At 48.9% G+C, this 17,852-nt stretch overlaps 19 non-coding genes across 19 annotated transcripts; all 19 read right to left on the bottom strand.

The window, feature by feature from the left end:
- Positions 1–762: 762 nt before the first annotated feature.
- Trnas-gcu lies at positions 763–844 on the bottom strand. Its single transcript has one exon. It is a non-coding gene; the product is annotated as a tRNA-Ser (tRNA).
- An 839-nt stretch (positions 845–1,683) lies between these two features.
- On the bottom strand, positions 1,684–1,765 carry Trnas-gcu. Its single transcript has one exon. It is a non-coding gene; the product is annotated as a tRNA-Ser (tRNA).
- An 839-nt stretch (positions 1,766–2,604) lies between these two features.
- On the bottom strand, positions 2,605–2,686 carry Trnas-gcu. The gene has a single exon. It is a non-coding gene; the product is annotated as a tRNA-Ser (tRNA).
- A 775-nt stretch (positions 2,687–3,461) lies between these two features.
- Positions 3,462–3,543, bottom strand: Trnas-gcu. Its single transcript has one exon. It is a non-coding gene; the product is annotated as a tRNA-Ser (tRNA).
- An 839-nt stretch (positions 3,544–4,382) lies between these two features.
- On the bottom strand, positions 4,383–4,464 carry Trnas-gcu. The gene has a single exon. It is a non-coding gene; the product is annotated as a tRNA-Ser (tRNA).
- Positions 4,465–5,303: 839 nt separating this feature from the next.
- On the bottom strand, positions 5,304–5,385 carry Trnas-gcu. The gene has a single exon. It is a non-coding gene; the product is annotated as a tRNA-Ser (tRNA).
- Positions 5,386–6,224: 839 nt separating this feature from the next.
- Trnas-gcu lies at positions 6,225–6,306 on the bottom strand. Its single transcript has one exon. It is a non-coding gene; the product is annotated as a tRNA-Ser (tRNA).
- Positions 6,307–7,145: 839 nt separating this feature from the next.
- Trnas-gcu lies at positions 7,146–7,227 on the bottom strand. Its single transcript has one exon. It is a non-coding gene; the product is annotated as a tRNA-Ser (tRNA).
- Positions 7,228–8,066: 839 nt separating this feature from the next.
- On the bottom strand, positions 8,067–8,148 carry Trnas-gcu. Its single transcript has one exon. It is a non-coding gene; the product is annotated as a tRNA-Ser (tRNA).
- Positions 8,149–8,987: 839 nt separating this feature from the next.
- Trnas-gcu lies at positions 8,988–9,069 on the bottom strand. Its single transcript has one exon. It is a non-coding gene; the product is annotated as a tRNA-Ser (tRNA).
- Positions 9,070–9,908: 839 nt separating this feature from the next.
- Trnas-gcu lies at positions 9,909–9,990 on the bottom strand. The gene has a single exon. It is a non-coding gene; the product is annotated as a tRNA-Ser (tRNA).
- An 839-nt stretch (positions 9,991–10,829) lies between these two features.
- On the bottom strand, positions 10,830–10,911 carry Trnas-gcu. The gene has a single exon. It is a non-coding gene; the product is annotated as a tRNA-Ser (tRNA).
- An 839-nt stretch (positions 10,912–11,750) lies between these two features.
- On the bottom strand, positions 11,751–11,832 carry Trnas-gcu. The gene has a single exon. It is a non-coding gene; the product is annotated as a tRNA-Ser (tRNA).
- Positions 11,833–12,671: 839 nt separating this feature from the next.
- Positions 12,672–12,753, bottom strand: Trnas-gcu. Its single transcript has one exon. It is a non-coding gene; the product is annotated as a tRNA-Ser (tRNA).
- Positions 12,754–13,592: 839 nt separating this feature from the next.
- Positions 13,593–13,674, bottom strand: Trnas-gcu. Its single transcript has one exon. It is a non-coding gene; the product is annotated as a tRNA-Ser (tRNA).
- Positions 13,675–14,513: 839 nt separating this feature from the next.
- On the bottom strand, positions 14,514–14,595 carry Trnas-gcu. The gene has a single exon. It is a non-coding gene; the product is annotated as a tRNA-Ser (tRNA).
- An 839-nt stretch (positions 14,596–15,434) lies between these two features.
- Trnas-gcu lies at positions 15,435–15,516 on the bottom strand. Its single transcript has one exon. It is a non-coding gene; the product is annotated as a tRNA-Ser (tRNA).
- Positions 15,517–16,355: 839 nt separating this feature from the next.
- Positions 16,356–16,437, bottom strand: Trnas-gcu. Its single transcript has one exon. It is a non-coding gene; the product is annotated as a tRNA-Ser (tRNA).
- An 839-nt stretch (positions 16,438–17,276) lies between these two features.
- Trnas-gcu lies at positions 17,277–17,358 on the bottom strand. Its single transcript has one exon. It is a non-coding gene; the product is annotated as a tRNA-Ser (tRNA).
- Between the last annotated feature and the right edge of the window lie 494 nt (positions 17,359–17,852).

Below are 17,852 nucleotides of genomic sequence, written 5' to 3'. Positions count from 1 at the left end.
GCTGTGTCTTGGGCTAGTGCTTGCGGAAAGAAGACATTTGTCGATTCGAAAACGCATTCAAAACATCGTACTGGGCCGGTGTTAACGTCTTATGCCAAGCTGCAGTGCAGCCGACCAAGCTCCCACTCGCGAATCGTTTAATGACAGCATCCGTCCACGTCGATATCCGATCGGGGCAAAATCACCGGCCCACCTATTTACCGCAGGAATAAGCATTGTATCGACATGCAGTGTCGTCTAATGCAAATGAGAAAGGTGCTGTGCATTCTTTTCCACGACTTACTGCAACGAAACGTACAGCTCGATACGCTACACTGATATTGGTTGCAAGGTTTTGACGTTCCCCCTAGCCCAAGATTGTCCTGCTGTTTGCGATGGAGCTTGGTGTTTGGCCGGCCACTAGCGACGGATGGCTGCAAAGTCAAGTCTCTCCAGTAGGCCCTGCCAAATCGCTTCTGTAGATGGCGGCCTCACTTGAAACCAACTGTCGGTATGCACTTAAATATAAATAAGAGCTCGTCGTTCGCAAATACCAACATACTCTTAGCTGCAGCCGAAATTTGATTGGTTTGTAGATCTCGAAATGATGTTTAATTCGAAGGGCATACGCTATGGAATGTTGTGCGCTTTCATCTGGTAGGCAGTTTTGTCTCGTATTTCATACACACGCTATCTGCCACGTACACGCGTCGTTGTTACTACTGAGTGGCGTTTCGCACGGAGAAGGAGTGACCGCAAACGCGTGCTTCACGTAAAGTTCATCGACGAGGATGGGATTCGAACCCACGCGTGCAGAGCACATTGGATTAGCAGTCCAACGCCTTAACCACTCGGCCACCTCGTCTGCTGGTACAACAGCTGTGTCTTGGGCTAGTGCTTGCGGAAAGAAGACATTTGTCGATTCGAAAACGCATTCAAAACATTGTACTGGGCCGGTGTTAACGTCTTATGCCAAGCTGCAGTGCAGCCGACCAAGCTCCCACTCGCGAATCGTTTAGTGACAGCATCCGTCCACGTCGATATCCGATCGGGGCAAAATCACCGGCCCACCTATTTACCGCAGGAATAAGCATTGTATCGACATGCAGTGTCGTCTAATGCAAATGAGAAAGGTGCTGTGCATTCTTTTCCACGACTTACTGCAACGAAACGTACAGCTCGATACGCTACACTGATATTGCTTGCAAGGTTTTGACGTTCCCCCTAGCCCAAGATTGTCCTGCTGTTTGCGATGGAGCTTGGTGTTTGGTCGGCCACTAGCGACGGATGGATGCAAAGTCAAGTCTCTCCAGTAGGCCCTGCCAAATCGCTTCTGTAGATGGCGGCCTCACTTGAAACTAACTGTCGGAAGGCGACAGTTGTGCTACAGATGGACCATTATAGGCTCGATACGTTAAAATGACTGCGACAGGTATGCACTTAAATATAAATAAGAGCTCGTCGTTCGCAAATACCAACATACTCTTAGCTGCAGCCGAAATTTGATTGGTTTGTAGATCTCGAAATGATGTTTAATTCGAAGGGCATACGCTATGGAATGTTGTGCGCTTTCATCTGGTAGGCAGTTTTGTCTCGTATTTCATACACACGCTATCTGCCACGTACACGCGTCGTTGTTACTACCGAGTGGCGTTTCGCACGGAGAAGGAGTGACCGCAAACGCGTGCTTCACGTAAAGTTCATCGACGAGGATGGGATTCGAACCCACGCGTGCAGAGCACATTGGATTAGCAGTCCAACGCCTTAACCACTCGGCCACCTCGTCTGCTGGTACAACAGCTGTGTCTTGGGCTAGTGCTTGCGGAAAGAAGACATTTGTCGATTCGAAAACGCATTCAAAACATAGTACTGGGCCGGTGTTAACGTCTTATGCCAAGCTGCAGTTCAGCCGACCAAGCTCCCACTCGCGAATCGTTTAATGACAGCATCCGTCCACGTCGATATCCGATCGGGGCAAAATCACCGGCCCACCTATTTACCGCAGTAATAGGCATTGTATCGACATGCAGTGTCGTCTAATGCAAATGAGAAAGGTGCTGTGCATTCTTTTCCACGACTTACTGCAACGAAACGTACAGCTCGATACGCTACACTGATATTGCTTGCAAGGTTTTGACGTTCCCCCTAGCCCAAGATTGTCCTGCTGTTTGCGATGGAGCTTGGTGTTTGGTCGGCCACTAGCGACGGATGGCTGCAGAGTCAAGTCTCTCCAGTAGGCCCTGCCAAATCGCTTCTGTAGATGGCGGCCTCATTTGAAACTAACTGTCGGAAGGCGACAGTTGTGCTACAGATGGATTATTATAGGCTCGATACGTTAAAATGACTGCGACAGGTATGCACTTAAATATAAATAAGAGCTCGTCGTTCGCAAATACCAACATACTCTTAGCTGCAGCCGAAATTTGATTGGTTTGTAGATCTCGAAATGACGTTTAATTCGAAGGGCATACGCTATGGAATGTTGTGCGCTTTCATCTGGTAGGCAGTTTTGTCTCGTATTTCATACACACGCTATCTGCCACGTACACGCATCGTTGTTACTACTGAGTGGCGTTTCGCACGGAGAAGGAGTGACCGCAAACGCGTGCTTCACGTAAAGTTCATCGACGAGGATGGGATTCGAACCCACGCGTGCAGAGCACATTGGATTAGCAGGCCAACGCCTTAACCACTCGGCCACCTCGTCTGCAGGTACAACAGCTGTGTCTTGGGCTAGTGCTTGCGGAAAGAAGACATTTGTCGATTCGAAAACGCATTCAAAACATTGTACTGGGCCGGTGTTAACGTCTTATGCCAAGCTGCAGTGCAGCCGACCAAGCTCCCACTCGCGAATCGTTTAATGACAGCATCCGTCCACGTCGATATCCGATCGGGGCAAAATCACCGGCCCACCTATTTACCGCAGGAATAAGCATTGTATCGACATGCAGTGTCGTCTAATGCAAATGAGAAAGGTGCTGTGCATTCTTTTCCACGACTTACTGCAACGAAACGTACAGCTCGATACGCTACACTGATATTGGTTGCAAGGTTTTGACGTTCCCCCTAGCCCAAGATTGTCCTGCTGTTTGCGATGGAGCTTGGTGTTTGGTCGGCCACTAGCGACGGACGGCTGCAAAGTCAAGTCTCTCCAGTAGGCCCTGCCAAATCGCTTCTGTAGATGGCGGCCTCACTTGAAACCAACTGTCGGTATGCACTTAAATATAAATAAGAGCTCGTCGTTCGCAAATACCAACATACTCTTAGCTGCAGCCGAAATTTGATTGGTTTGTAGATCTCGAAATGATGTTTAATTCGAAGGGCATACGCTATGGAATGTTGTGCGCTTTCATCTGGTAGGCAGTTTTGTCTCGTATTTCATACACACGCTATCTGCCACGTACACGCGTCGTTGTTACTACTGAGTGGCGTTTCGCACGGAGAAGGAGTGACCGCAAACGCGTGCTTCACGTAAAGTTCATCGACGAGGATGGGATTCGAACCCACGCGTGCAGAGCACATTGGATTAGCAGTCCAACGCCTTAACCACTCGGCCACCTCGTCTGCTGGTACAACAGCTGTGTCTTGGGCTAGTGCTTGCGGAAAGTAGACATTTGTCGATTCGAAAACGCATTCAAAACATTGTACTGGGCCGGTGTTAACGTCTTATGCCAAGCCGCAGTGCAGCCGACCAAGCTCCCACTCGCGAATCGTTTAGTGACAGCATCCGTCCACGTCGATATCCGATCGGGGCAAAATCACCGGCCCACCTATTTACCGCAGGAATAAGCATTGTATCGACATGCAGTGTCGTCTAATGCAAATGAGAAAGGTGCTGTGCATTCTTTTCCACGACTTACTGCAACGAAACGTACAGCTCGATACGCTACACTGATATTGCTTGCAAGGTTTTGACGTTCCCCCTAGCCCAAGATTGTCCTGCTGTTTGCGATGGAGCTTGGTGTTTGGTCGGCCACTAGCGACGGATGGATGCAAAGTCAAGTCTCTCCAGTAGGCCCTGCCAAATCGCTTCTGTAGATGGCGGCCTCACTTGAAACTAACTGTCGGAAGGCGACAGTTGTGCTACAGATGGATTATTATAGGCTCGATACGTTAAAATGACTGCGACAGGTATGCACTTAAATATAAATAAGAACTCGTCGTTCGCAAATACCAACATACTCTTAGCTGCAGCCGAAATTTGATTGGTTTGTAGATCTCGAAATGATGTTTAATTTGAAGGGCATACGCTATGGAATGTTGTGCGCTTTCATCTGGTAGGCAGTTTTGTCTCGTATTTCATACACACGCTATCTGCCACGTACACGCGTCGTTGTTACTACTGAGTGGCGTTTCGCACGGAGAAGGAGTGACCGCAAACGCGTGCTTCACGTAAAGTTCATCGACGAGGATGGGATTCGAACCCACGCGTGCAGAGCACATTGGATTAGCAGTCCAACGCCTTAACCACTCGGCCACCTCGTCTGCTGGTACAACAGCTGTGTCTTGGGCTAGTGCTTGCGGAAAGAAGACATTTGTCGATTCGAAAACGCATTCAAAACATTGTACTGGGCCGGTGTTAACGTCTTATGCCAAGCTGCAGTGCAGCCGACCAAGCTCCCACTCGCGAATCGTTTAGTGACAGCATCCGTCCACGTCGATATCCGATCGGGGCAAAATCACCGGCCCACCTATTTACCGCAGGAATAAGCATTGTATCGACATGCAGTGTCGTCTAATGCAAATGAGAAAGGTGCTGTGCATTCTTTTCCACGACTTACTGCAACGAAACGTACAGCTCGATACGCTACACTGATATTGCTTGCAAGGTTTTGACGTTCCCCCTAGCCCAAGATTGTCCTGCTGTTTGCGATGGAGCTTGGTGTTTGGTCGGCCACTAGCGACGGATGGATGCAAAGTCAAGTCTCTCCAGTAGGCCCTGCCAAATCGCTTCTGTAGATGGCGGCCTCACTTGAAACTAACTGTCGGAAGGCGACAGTTGTGCTACAGATGGATCATTATAGGCTCGATACGTTAAAATGACTGCGACAGGTATGCACTTAAATATAAATAAGAGCTCGTCGTTCGCAAATACCAACATACTCTTAGCTGCAGCCGAAATTTGATTGGTTTGTAGATCTCGAAATGATGTTTAATTCGAAGGGCATACGCTATGGAATGTTGTGCGCTTTCATCTGGTAGGCAGTTTTGTCTCGTATTTCATACACACGCTATCTGCCACGTACACGCGTCGTTGTTACTACTGAGTGGCGTTTCGCACGGAGAAGGAGTGACCGCAAACGCGTGCTTCACGTAAAGTTCATCGACGAGGATGGGATTCGAACCCACGCGTGCAGAGCACATTGGATTAGCAGTCCAACGCCTTAACCACTCGGCCACCTCGTCTGCTGGTACAACAGCTGTGTCTTGGGCTAGTGCTTGCGGAAAGTAGACATTTGTCGATTCGAAAACGCATTCAAAACATTGTACTGGGCCGGTGTTAACGTCTTATGCCAAGCCGCAGTGCAGCCGACCAAGCTCCCACTCGCGAATCGTTTAGTGACAGCATCCGTCCACGTCGATATCCGATCGGGGCAAAATCACCGGCCCACCTATTTACCGCAGGAATAAGCATTGTATCGACATGCAGTGTCGTCTAATGCAAATGAGAAAGGTGCTGTGCATTCTTTTCCACGACTTACTGCAACGAAACGTACAGCTCGATACGCTACACTGATATTGCTTGCAAGGTTTTGACGTTCCCCCTAGCCCAAGATTGTCCTGCTGTTTGCGATGGAGCTTGGTGTTTGGTCGGCCACTAGCGACGGATGGATGCAAAGTCAAGTCTCTCCAGTAGGCCCTGCCAAATCGCTTCTGTAGATGGCGGCCTCACTTGAAACTAACTGTCGGAAGGCGACAGTTGTGCTACAGATGGATTATTATAGGCTCGATACGTTAAAATGACTGCGACAGGTATGCACTTAAATATAAATAAGAACTCGTCGTTCGCAAATACCAACATACTCTTAGCTGCAGCCGAAATTTGATTGGTTTGTAGATCTCGAAATGATGTTTAATTGGAAGGGCATACGCTATGGAATGTTGTGCGCTTTCATCTGGTAGGCAGTTTTGTCTCGTATTTCATACACACGCTATCTGCCACGTTCACGCGTCGTTGTTACTACTGAGTGGCGTTTCGCACGGAGAAGGAGTGACCGCAAACGCGTGCTTCACGTAAAGTTCATCGACGAGGATGGGATTCGAACCCACGCGTGCAGAGCACATTGGATTAGCAGTCCAACGCCTTAACCACTCGGCCACCTCGTCTGCTGGTACAACAGCTGTGTCTTGGGCTAGTGCTTGCGGAAAGAAGACATTTGTCGATTCGAAAACGCATTCAAAACATTGTACTGGGCCGGTGTTAACGTCTTATGCCAAGCTGCAGTGCAGCCGACCAAGCTCCCACTCGCGAATCGTTTAGTGACAGCATCCGTCCACGTCGATATCCGATCGGGGCAAAATCACCGGCCCACCTATTTACCGCAGGAATAAGCATTGTATCGACATGCAGTGTCGTCTAATGCAAATGAGAAAGGTGCTGTGCATTCTTTTCCACGACTTACTGCAACGAAACGTACAGCTCGATACGCTACACTGATATTGCTTGCAAGGTTTTGACGTTCCCCCTAGCCCAAGATTGTCCTGCTGTTTGCGATGGAGCTTGGTGTTTGGTCGGCCACTAGCGACGGATGGATGCAAAGTCAAGTCTCTCCAGTAGGCCCTGCCAAATCGCTTCTGTAGATGGCGGCCTCACTTGAAACTAACTGTCGGAAGGCGACAGTTGTGCTACAGATGGATCATTATAGGCTCGATACGTTAAAATGACTGCGACAGGTATGCACTTAAATATAAATAAGAGCTCGTCGTTCGCAAATACCAACATACTCTTAGCTGCAGCCGAAATTTGATTGGTTTGTAGATCTCGAAATGATGTTTAATTCGAAGGGCATACGCTATGGAATGTTGTGCGCTTTCATCTGGTAGGCAGTTTTGTCTCGTATTTCATACACACGCTATCTGCCACGTACACGCGTCGTTGTTACTACTGAGTGGCGTTTCGCACGGAGAAGGAGTGACCGCAAACGCGTGCTTCACGTAAAGTTCATCGACGAGGATGGGATTCGAACCCACGCGTGCAGAGCACATTGGATTAGCAGTCCAACGCCTTAACCACTCGGCCACCTCGTCTGCTGGTACAACAGCTGTGTCTTGGGCTAGTGCTTGCGGAAAGTAGACATTTGTCGATTCGAAAACGCATTCAAAACATTGTACTGGGCCGGTGTTAACGTCTTATGCCAAGCCGCAGTGCAGCCGACCAAGCTCCCACTCGCGAATCGTTTAGTGACAGCATCCGTCCACGTCGATATCCGATCGGGGCAAAATCACCGGCCCACCTATTTACCGCAGGAATAAGCATTGTATCGACATGCAGTGTCGTCTAATGCAAATGAGAAAGGTGCTGTGCATTCTTTTCCACGACTTACTGCAACGAAACGTACAGCTCGATACGCTACACTGATATTGCTTGCAAGGTTTTGACGTTCCCCCTAGCCCAAGATTGTCCTGCTGTTTGCGATGGAGCTTGGTGTTTGGTCGGCCACTAGCGACGGATGGATGCAAAGTCAAGTCTCTCCAGTAGGCCCTGCCAAATCGCTTCTGTAGATGGCGGCCTCACTTGAAACTAACTGTCGGAAGGCGACAGTTGTGCTACAGATGGATTATTATAGGCTCGATACGTTAAAATGACTGCGACAAGTATGCACTTAAATATAAATAAGAACTCGTCGTTCGCAAATACCAACATACTCTTAGCTGCAGCCGAAATTTGATTGGTTTGTAGATCTCGAAATGATGTTTAATTGGAAGGGCATACGCTATGGAATGTTGTGCGCTTTCATCTGGTAGGCAGTTTTGTCTCGTATTTCATACACACGCTATCTGCCACGTACACGCGTCGTTGTTACTACTGAGTGGCGTTTCGCACGGAGAAGGAGTGACCGCAAACGCGTGCTTCACGTAAAGTTCATCGACGAGGATGGGATTCGAACCCACGCGTGCAGAGCACATTGGATTAGCAGTCCAACGCCTTAACCACTCGGCCACCTCGTCTGCTGGTACAACAGCTGTGTCTTGGGCTAGTGCTTGCGGAAAGAAGACATTTGTCGATTCGAAAACGCATTCAAAACATTGTACTGGGCCGGTGTTAACGTCTTATGCCAAGCTGCAGTGCAGCCGACCAAGCTCCCACTCGCGAATCGTTTAGTGACAGCATCCGTCCACGTCGATATCCGATCGGGGCAAAATCACCGGCCCACCTATTTACCGCAGGAATAAGCATTGTATCGACATGCAGTGTCGTCTAATGCAAATGAGAAAGGTGCTGTGCATTCTTTTCCACGACTTACTGCAACGAAACGTACAGCTCGATACGCTACACTGATATTGCTTGCAAGGTTTTGACGTTCCCCCTAGCCCAAGATTGTCCTGCTGTTTGCGATGGAGCTTGGTGTTTGGTCGGCCACTAGCGACGGATGGATGCAAAGTCAAGTCTCTCCAGTAGGCCCTGCCAAATCGCTTCTGTAGATGGCGGCCTCACTTGAAACTAACTGTCGGAAGGCGACAGTTGTGCTACAGATGGATCATTATAGGCTCGATACGTTAAAATGACTGCGACAGGTATGCACTTAAATATAAATAAGAGCTCGTCGTTCGCAAATACCAACATACTCTTAGCTGCAGCCGAAATTTGATTGGTTTGTAGATCTCGAAATGATGTTTAATTCGAAGGGCATACGCTATGGAATGTTGTGCGCTTTCATCTGGTAGGCAGTTTTGTCTCGTATTTCATACACACGCTATCTGCCACGTACACGCGTCGTTGTTACTACTGAGTGGCGTTTCGCACGGAGAAGGAGTGACCGCAAACGCGTGCTTCACGTAAAGTTCATCGACGAGGATGGGATTCGAACCCACGCGTGCAGAGCACATTGGATTAGCAGTCCAACGCCTTAACCACTCGGCCACCTCGTCTCCTGGTACAACAGCTGTGTCTTGGGCTAGTGCTTGCGGAAAGAAGACATTTGTCGATTCGAAAACGCATTCAAAACATAGTACTGGGCCGGTGTTAACGTCTTATGCCAAACTGCAGTTCAGCCGACCAAGCTCCCACTCGCGAATCGTTTAATGACAGCATCCGTCCACGTCGATATCCGATCGGGGCAAAATCACCGGCCCACCTATTTACCGCAGTAATAGGCATTGTATCGACATGCAGTGTCGTCTAATGCAAATGAGAAAGGTGCTGTGCATTCTTTTCCACGACTTACTGCAACGAAACGTACAGCTCGATACGCTACACTGATATTGCTTGCAAGGTTTTGACGTTCCCCCTAGCCCAAGATTGTCCTGCTGTTTGCGATGGAGCTTGGTGTTTGGTCGGCCACTAGCGACGGATGGCTGCAGAGTCAAGTCTCTCCAGTAGGCCCTGCCAAATCGCTTCTGTAGATGGCGGCCTCACTTGAAACTAACTGTCGGAAGGCGACAGTTGTGCTACAGATGGATTATTATAGGCTCGATACGTTAAAATGACTGCGACAGGTATGCACTTAAATATAAATAAGAGCTCGTCGTTCGCAAATACCAACATACTCTTAGCTGCAGCCGAAATTTGATTGGTTTGTAGAACTCGAAATGACGTTTAATTCGAAGGGCATACGCTATGGAATGTTGTGCGCTTTCATCTGGTAGGCAGTTTTGTCTCGTATTTCATACACACGCTATCTGCCACGTACACGCATCGTTGTTACTACTGAGTGGCGTTTCGCACGGAGAAGGAGTGACCGCAAACGCGTGCTTCACGTAAAGTTCATCGACGAGGATGGGATTCGAACCCACGCGTGCAGAGCACATTGGATTAGCAGGCCAACGCCTTAACCACTCGGCCACCTCGTCTGCTGGTACAACAGCTGTGTCTTGGGCTAGTGCTTGCGGAAAGAAGACATTTGTCGATTCGAAAACGCATTCAAAACATTGTACTGGGCCGGTGTTAACGTCTTATGCCAAGCTCCAGTGCAGCCGACCAAGCTCCCACTCGCGAATCGTTTAATGACAGCATCCGTCCACGTCGATATCCGATCGGGGCAAAATCACCGGCCCACCTATTTACCGCAGGAATAGGCATTGTATCGACATGCAGTGTCGTCTAATGCAAATGAGAAAGGTGCTGTGCATTCTTTTCCACGACTTACTGCAACGAAACGTACAGCTCGATACGCTACACTGATATTGCTTGCAAGGTTTTGACGTTCCCCCTAGCCCAAGATTGTCCTGCTGTTTGCGATGGAGCTTGGTGTTTGGTCGGCCACTAGCGACGGATGGATGCAAAGTCAAGTCTCTCCAGTAGGCCCTGCCAAATCGCTTCTGTAGATGGCGGCCTCACTTGAAACTAACTGTCGGAAGGCGACAGTTGTGCCACAGATGGATCATTATAGGCTCGATACGTTAAAATGACTGCGACAGGTATGCACTTAAATATAAATAAGAGCTCGTCGTTCGCAAATACCAACATACTCTTAGCTGCAGCCGAAATTTGATTGGTTTGTAGATCTCGAAATGATGTTTAATTCGAAGGGCATACGCTATGGAATGTTGTGCGCTTTCATCTGGTAGGCAGTTTTGTCTCGTATTTCATACACACGCTATCTGCCACGTACACGCGTCGTTGTTACTACTGAGTGGCGTTTCGCACGGAGAAGGAGTGACCGCAAACGCGTGCTTCACGTAAAGTTCATCGACGAGGATGGGATTCGAACCCACGCGTGCAGAGCACATTGGATTAGCAGTCCAACGCCTTAACCACTCGGCCACCTCGTCTGCTGGTACAACAGCTGTGTCTTGGGCTAGTGCTTGCGGAAAGTAGACATTTGTCGATTCGAAAACGCATTCAAAACATTGTACTGGGCCGGTGTTAACGTCTTATGCCAAGCCGCAGTGCAGCCGACCAAGCTCCCACTCGCGAATCGTTTAGTGACAGCATCCGTCCACGTCGATATCCGATCGGGGCAAAATCACCGGCCCACCTATTTACCGCAGGAATAAGCATTGTATCGACATGCAGTGTCGTCTAATGCAAATGAGAAAGGTGCTGTGCATTCTTTTCCACGACTTACTGCAACGAAACGTACAGCTCGATACGCTACACTGATATTGCTTGCAAGGTTTTGACGTTCCCCCTAGCCCAAGATTGTCCTGCTGTTTGCGATGGAGCTTGGTGTTTGGTCGGCCACTAGCGACGGATGGCTGCAGAGTCAAGTCTCTCCAGTAGGCCCTGCCAAATCGCTTCTGTAGATGGCGGCCTCACTTGAAACTAACTGTCGGAAGGCGACAGTTGTGCTACAGATGGATTATTATAGGCTCGATACGTTAAAATGACTGCGACAGGTATGCACTTAAATATAAATAAGAGCTCGTCGTTCGCAAATACCAACATACTCTTAGCTGCAGCCGAAATTTGATTGGTTTGTAGAACTCGAAATGACGTTTAATTCGAAGGGCATACGCTATGGAATGTTGTGCGCTTTCATCTGGTAGGCAGTTTTGTCTCGTATTTCATACACACGCTATCTGCCACGTACACGCATCGTTGTTACTACTGAGTGGCGTTTCGCACGGAGAAGGAGTGACCGCAAACGCGTGCTTCACGTAAAGTTCATCGACGAGGATGGGATTCGAACCCACGCGTGCAGAGCACATTGGATTAGCAGGCCAACGCCTTAACCACTCGGCCACCTCGTCTGCTGGTACAACAGCTGTGTCTTGGGCTAGTGCTTGCGGAAAGAAGACATTTGTCGATTCGAAAACGCATTCAAAACATTGTACTGGGCCGGTGTTAACGTCTTATGCCAAGCTCCAGTGCAGCCGACCAAGCTCCCACTCGCGAATCGTTTAATGACAGCATCCGTCCACGTCGATATCCGATCGGGGCAAAATCACCGGCCCACCTATTTACCGCAGGAATAGGCATTGTATCGACATGCAGTGTCGTCTAATGCAAATGAGAAAGGTGCTGTGCATTCTTTTCCACGACTTACTGCAACGAAACGTACAGCTCGATACGCTACACTGATATTGCTTGCAAGGTTTTGACGTTCCCCCTAGCCCAAGATTGTCCTGCTGTTTGCGATGGAGCTTGGTGTTTGGTCGGCCACTAGCGACGGATGGATGCAAAGTCAAGTCTCTCCAGTAGGCCCTGCCAAATCGCTTCTGTAGATGGCGGCCTCACTTGAAACTAACTGTCGGAAGGCGACAGTTGTGCCACAGATGGATCATTATAGGCTCGATACGTTAAAATGACTGCGACAGGTATGCACTTAAATATAAATAAGAGCTCGTCGTTCGCAAATACCAACATACTCTTAGCTGCAGCCGAAATTTGATTGGTTTGTAGATCTCGAAATGATGTTTAATTCGAAGGGCTTACGCTATGGAATGTTGTGCGCTTTCATCTGGTAGGCAGTTTTGTCTCGTATTTCATACACACGCTATCTGCCACGTACACGCGTCGTTGTTACTACTGAGTGGCGTTTCGCACGGAGAAGGAGTGACCGCAAACGCGTGCTTCACGTAAAGTTCATCGACGAGGATGGGATTCGAACCCACGCGTGCAGAGCACATTGGATTAGCAGTCCAACGCCTTAACCACTCGGCCACCTCGTCTGCTGGTACAACAGCTGTGTCTTGGGCTAGTGCTTGCGGAAAGTAGACATTTGTCGATTCGAAAACGCATTCAAAACATTGTACTGGGCCGGTGTTAACGTCTTATGCCAAGCCGCAGTGCAGCCGACCAAGCTCCCACTCGCGAATCGTTTAGTGACAGCATCCGTCCACGTCGATATCCGATCGGGGCAAAATCACCGGCCCACCTATTTACCGCAGGAATAAGCATTGTATCGACATGCAGTGTCGTCTAATGCAAATGAGAAAGGTGCTGTGCATTCTTTTCCACGACTTACTGCAACGAAACGTACAGCTCGATACGCTACACTGATATTGCTTGCAAGGTTTTGACGTTCCCCCTAGCCCAAGATTGTCCTGCTGTTTGCGATGGAGCTTGGTGTTTGGTCGGCCACTAGCGACGGATGGATGCAAAGTCAAGTCTCTCCAGTAGGCCCTGCCAAATCGCTTCTGTAGATGGCGGCCTCACTTGAAACTAACTGTCGGAAGGCGACAGTTGTGCTACAGATGGATTATTATAGGCTCGATACGTTAAAATGACTGCGACAGGTATGCACTTAAATATAAATAAGAACTCGTCGTTCGCAAATACCAACATACTCTTAGCTGCAGCCGAAATTTGATTGGTTTGTAGATCTCGAAATGATGTTTAATTGGAAGGGCATACGCTATGGAATGTTGTGCGCTTTCATCTGGTAGGCAGTTTTGTCTCGTATTTCATACACACGCTATCTGCCACGTACACGCGTCGTTGTTACTACTGAGTGGCGTTTCGCACGGAGAAGGAGTGACCGCAAACGCGTGCTTCACGTAAAGTTCATCGACGAGGATGGGATTCGAACCCACGCGTGCAGAGCACATTGGATTAGCAGTCCAACGCCTTAACCACTCGGCCACCTCGTCTGCTGGTACAACAGCTGTGTCTTGGGCTAGTGCTTGCGGAAAGAAGACATTTGTCGATTCGAAAACGCATTCAAAACATTGTACTGGGCCGGTGTTAACGTCTTATGCCAAGCTGCATTGCAGCCGACCAAGCTCCCACTCGCGAATCGTTTAGTGACAGCATCCGTCCACGTCGATATCCGATCGGGGCAAAATCACCGGCCCACCTATTTACCGCAGGAATAAGCATTGTATCGACATGCAGTGTCGTCTAATGCAAATGAGAAAGGTGCTGTGCATTCTTTTCCACGACTTACTGCAACGAAACGTACAGCTCGATACGCTACACTGATATTGCTTGCAAGGTTTTGACGTTCCCCCTAGCCCAAGATTGTCCTGCTGTTTGCGATGGAGCTTGGTGTTTGGTCGGCCACTAGCGACGGATGGATGCAAAGTCAAGTCTCTCCAGTAGGCCCTGCCAAATCGCTTCTGTAGATGGCGGCCTCACTTGAAACTAACTGTCGGAAGGCGACAGTTGTGCTACAGATGGATCATTATAGGCTCGATACGTTAAAATGACTGCGACAGGTATGCACTTAAATATAAATAAGAGCTCGTCGTTCGCAAATACCAACATACTCTTAGCTGCAGCCGAAATTTGATTGGTTTGTAGATCTCGAAATGATGTTTAATTCGAAGGGCATACGCTATGGAATGTTGTGCGCTTTCATCTGGTAGGCAGTTTTGTCTCGTATTTCATACACACGCTATCTGCCACGTACACGCGTCGTTGTTACTACTGAGTGGCGTTTCGCACGGAGAAGGAGTGACCGCAAACGCGTGCTTCACGTAAAATTCATCGACGAGGATGGGATTCGAACCCACGCGTGCAGAGCAAATTGGATTAGCAGTCCAACGCCTTAACCACTCGGCCACCTCGTCTGCTGGTACAACAGCTGTGTCTTGGGCTAGTGCTTGCGGAAAGAAGACATTTGTCGATTCGAAAACGCATTCAAAACATCGTACTGGGCCGGTGTTAACGTCTTATGCCAAGCTGCAGTGCAGCCGACCAAGCTCCCACTCGCGAATCGTTTAATGACAGCATCCGTCCACGTCGATATCCGATCGGGGCAAAATCACCGGCCCACCTATTTACCGCAGGAATAAGCATTGTATCGACATGCAGTGTCGTCTAATGCAAATGAGAAAGGTGCTGTGCATTCTTTTCCACGACTTACTGCAACGAAACGTACAGCTCGATACGCTACACTGATATTGCTTGCAAGGTTTTGACGTTCCCCCTAGCCCAAGATTGTCCTGCTGTTTGCGATGGAGCTTGGTGTTTGGTCGGCCACTAGCGACGGATGGATGCAAAGTCAAGTCTCTCCAGTAGGCCCTGCCAAATCGCTTCTGTAGATGGCGGCCTCACTTGAAACTAACTGTCGGAAGGCGACAGTTGTGCTACAGATGGATCATTATAGGCTCGATACGTTAAAATGACTGCGACAGGTATGCACTTAAATATAAATAAGAGCTCGTCGTTCGCAAATACCAACATACTCTTAGCTGCAGCCGAAATTTGATTGGTTTGTAGATCTCGAAATGATGTTTAATTCGAAGGGCATACGCTATGGAATGTTGTGCGCTTTCATCTGGTAGGCAGTTTTGTCTCGTATTTCATACACACGCTATCTGCCACGTACACGCGTCGTTGTTACTACTGAGTGGCGTTTCGCACGGAGAAGGAGTGACCGCAAACGCGTGCTTCACGTAAAATTCATCGACGAGGATGGGATTCGAACCCACGCGTGCAGAGCAAATTGGATTAGCAGTCCAACGCCTTAACCACTCGGCCACCTCGTCTGCTGGTACAACAGCTGTGTCTTGGGCTAGTGCTTGCGGAAAGAAGACATTTGTCGATTCGAAAACGCATTCAAAACATCGTACTGGGCCGGTGTTAACGTCTTATGCCAAGCTGCAGTGCAGCCGACCAAGCTCCCACTCGCGAATCGTTTAATGACAGCATCCGTCCACGTCGATATCCGATCGGGGCAAAATCACCGGCCCACCTATTTACCGCAGGAATAAGCATTGTATCGACATGCAGTGTCGTCTAATGCAAATGAGAAAGGTGCTGTGCATTCTTTTCCACGACTTACTGCAACGAAACGTACAGCTCGATACGCTACACTGATATTGCTTGCAAGGTTTTGACGTTCCCCCTAGCCCAAGATTGTCCTGCTGTTTGCGATGGAGCTTGGTGTTTGGTCGGCCACTAGCGACGGATGGCTGCAGAGTCAAGTCTCTCCAGTAGGCCCTGCCAAATCGCTTCTGTAGATGGCGGCCTCACTTGAAACTAACTGTCGGAAGGCGACAGTTGTGCTACAGATGGATTATTATAGGCTCGATACGTTAAAATGACTGCGACAGGTATGCACTTAAATATAAATAAGAGCTCGTCGTTCGCAAATACCAACATACTCTTAGCTGCAGCCGAAATTTGATTGGTTTGTAGATCTCGAAATGACGTTTAATTCGAAGGGCATACGCTATGGAATGTTGTGCGCTTTCATCTGGTAGGCAGTTTTGTCTCGTATTTCATACACACGCTATCTGCCACGTACACGCATCGTTGTTACTACTGAGTGGCGTTTCGCACGGAGAAGGAGTGACCGCAAACGCGTGCTTCACGTAAAGTTCATCGACGAGGATGGGATTCGAACCCACGCGTGCAGAGCACATTGGATTAGCAGGCCAACGCCCTAACCACTCGGCCACCTCGTCTGCTGGTACAACAGCTGTGTCTTGGGCTAGTGCTTGCGGAAAGAAGACATTTGTCGATTCGAAAACGCATTCAAAACATTGTACTGGGCCGGTGTTAACGTCTTATGCCAAGCTCCAGTGCAGCCGACCAAGCTCCCACTCGCGAATCGTTTAATGACAGCATCCGTCCACGTCGATATCCGATCGGGGCAAAATCACCGGCCCACCTATTTACCGCAGGAATAAGCATTGTATCGACATGCAGTGTCGTCTAATGCAAATGAGAAAGGTGCTGTGCATTCTTTTCCACGACTTACTGCAACGAAACGTACAGCTCGATACGCTACACTGATATTGCTTGCAAGGTTTTGACGTTCCCCCTAGCCCAAGATTGTCCTGCTGTTTGCGATGGAGCTTGGTGTTTGGTCGGCCACTAGCGACGGATGGATGCAAAGTCAAGTCTCTCCAGTAGGCCCTGCCAAATCGCTTCTGTAGATGGCGGCCTCACTTGAAACTAACTGTCGGAAGGCGACAGTTGTGCTACAGATGGATTATTATAGGCTCGATACGTTAAAATGACTGCGACAGGTATGCACTTAAATATAAATAAGAGCTCGTCGTTCGCAAATACCAACATACTCTTAGCTGCAGCCGAAATTTGATTGGCTTGTAGATCTCGAAATGATGTTTAATTCGAAGTGCTTACGCTATGGAATGTTGTGCGCTTTCATCTGGTAGGCAGTTTTGTCTCGTATTTCATACACACGCTATCTGCCACGTACACGCGTCGTTGTTACTACTGAGTGGCGTTTCGCACGGAGAAGGAGTGACCGCAAACGCGTGCTTCACGTAAAGTTCATCGACGAGGATGGGATTCGAACCCACGCGTGCAGAGCACATTGGATTAGCAGTCCAACGCCTTAACCACTCGGCCACCTCGTCTGCTGGTACAACAGCTGTGTCTTGGGCTAGTGCTTGCGGAAAGAAGACATTTGTCGATTCGAAAACGCATTCAAAACATCGTACTGGGCCGGTGTTAACGTCTTATGCCAAGCTGCAGTGCAGCCGACCAAGCTCCCACTCGCGAATCGTTTAATGACAGCATCCGTCCACGTCGATATCCGATCGGGGCAAAATCACCGGCCCACCTATTTACCGCAGGAGTAAGCATTGTATCGACATGCAGTGTCGTCTAATGCAAATGAGAAAGGTGCTGTGCATTCTTTTCCACGACTTACTGCAACGAAACGTACAGCTCGATACGATACACTGATATTGCTTGCAAGGTTTTGACGTTCCCCCTAGCCCAAGATTGTCCTGCTGTTTGCGATGGAGCTTGGTGTTTGGTCGGCCACTAGCGACGGATGGCTGCAAAGTCAAGTCTCTCCAGTAGGCCCTGCCAAATCGCTTCTGTAGATGGCGGCCTCACTTGAAAC

The sequence above is a fragment of the Schistocerca piceifrons genome, chromosome 2 (genome assembly GCF_021461385.2).
Source record: "Schistocerca piceifrons isolate TAMUIC-IGC-003096 chromosome 2, iqSchPice1.1, whole genome shotgun sequence".
In the NCBI taxonomy this organism is placed as follows: Eukaryota; Metazoa; Arthropoda; class Insecta; order Orthoptera; family Acrididae; genus Schistocerca; species Schistocerca piceifrons.
Note: the sequence above shows the minus strand (reverse complement) of the source record. Positions and strands in the feature narration are given on the sequence as shown.